Consider the following 2,184-nt stretch of genomic DNA (forward strand, 5'->3'; position numbering starts at 1 on the left):
GTGTGTATGTGTGTGTGTGTGTGTGTGTGTGTGTGTGTGTGTGTGCCTCTTCTATCTATCTATCTATCTATCTCATTCTCTTTAACTTACCTTTCCATTGTAGTAATTACACCTTGCTCAAATATTTTCTTTCTTTCTTTCTCTCATATGCTTTTCTTACATTTTTTTTTTACATCAGGAGGGCCATCTTTCTAGTTTTTATGTGAAATCTTCAATCGTACCACAAAGAGGTAAAATAAAAAACTTATAGCTTATAACATTCGTCTGTTTCAGCTACCACCCAGCAAGAATAGGTTAACAACAGCGTCGAAGAAAACGTTTTCTAGAATTTCTAATTTCTGATCTTATTGATACTAACTTTCATCCCTCTGGAATCGATAAAATAAAGTACGAGTCTCAAGTATTAGGGTCGGTGGTATCCACAAGCACTCTCCCTTCAAAATTGTTGGCTTTGCGCCAAAATTAGACAAGGTCATCATAATCATCATCATAATCACCATCATCATCATTATACATTAATCTATGTATGCAGGTATGTATAATTGGCTGAGTATGCGTATATGTGTGTATACGCGCGCGCGCGTCTGTCTGTGTGTGTGTGTGTGCGTGTGCGTGCGTGTGCGTGAGAGATATGCTCAATTGTATTTTGACGGCAGTATTTATAGATATCATGCAAATATTGCGGAGAGTATAGTCTTGTATTTGTGAACAGTCGTCGTCGCCGTTGTTCTCACCGTCCTTCTTGTTGTTGTTGTTGTTGTTATTGTTGTCGTCGTCGTTGTTGTTGTTGTTGTTGTTCTAATGCGTACGAACGAGCGTCTCTTGTAACTTTTTCTCCGATTAAATATAAAAACCACCAAAGATTTCAGCGGAACACAAGTTGTTGTTAAGAAATTTTTTTTTCCAAAATCTCTTTGAAAAGTATACGAGCCAGAAATGAGGTTATTTTTATAAGTGTTGCGTTTTTTGAACCATTTTCAGTGAATTCTAACCAGTTGTTGCTGCAGCAGTCGATATGCGCAATGTGTAACCAAGATAAGCCAATCCTTCACACATTTTGCGTATTTTAAGTTGAGAAGTGTTGGAATAAAGAGCTAGCAATACGTCTGTATGTTTGTTTGTTTTCAGAAATATATGCATATTGATTTACATATAATTTTCTATTTTCTTGTTTTGTTTTTACTATAAGAATATAGAAATGAAGTGAATACTGTCCATTGTGAGTAGTCGTTTTAAGTCAGAGCATAAGTTTACTCAAAATAAAACGTTTTCGGAAGATATTTTGATGGCGGTTTCTCTGTTGATGTTTTTTTTTTTTAAATCCATTCGATATTTAATGTTTTAATGGGAAACAAATACGAGTTTTTTTTTCACACAAGGAAGATTTATTGTTCACAGAATATGGCCATTGAAATTATTTCAGACTTGTTTGTAGAAAACATACGTAGCTACATACATAATTTCAAAAAACGAGTATACACGCATATATACGTGCATACATATGTTCATACATACATACATACATACATACATACATACATACATACATACATAGGTGTTTAATTACATACATAAATATGTGCATACATATATACACATACATGCTTACATATGTTCATACAAGCATACTCGTATGAGTATACAAACATATATGCATACACGCGTGCGTAATTATGTACATAAATACATACATACATACATACATACATACATACACACACATACACACACACATCCATACATACATGTACGTATATATACATACATGTATGCATACATGCATACATACGTATATGCAAACATAATCTTCCTCTGTTAAGTTTAACATAGTTATTTAACAATTAACAATAATTTAACAATTAACAAGCAAACAAGTTGGGAACGATTGGGTGATACAAGTTCAAAATATCAACAAAAGGTTTTCATAACTTAAAAGAAAATGAAAGAAATTATTAACTTAATTTTCATATATTTTTTTTTTAATTAACCTACCACTAACAATAATAAAGGTTGCTTGAAATGTGTAGCGTAAGATTTGAATGTCATAAGAAAATGTAATACGAACCAGTCCAAGATACAATTATTGGGCATTAATACTGTCAAACAATGACGCTCAGAAAATCTTGACAATTTTAAAGCAATTACTTAGATTTGTCTTTATGAATTATTCTTGCATGCTTTTCG

The sequence above is a fragment of the Octopus bimaculoides genome, chromosome 7, assembly GCF_001194135.2.
Source record: "Octopus bimaculoides isolate UCB-OBI-ISO-001 chromosome 7, ASM119413v2, whole genome shotgun sequence".
Taxonomy (NCBI): Eukaryota; Metazoa; Mollusca; class Cephalopoda; order Octopoda; family Octopodidae; genus Octopus; species Octopus bimaculoides.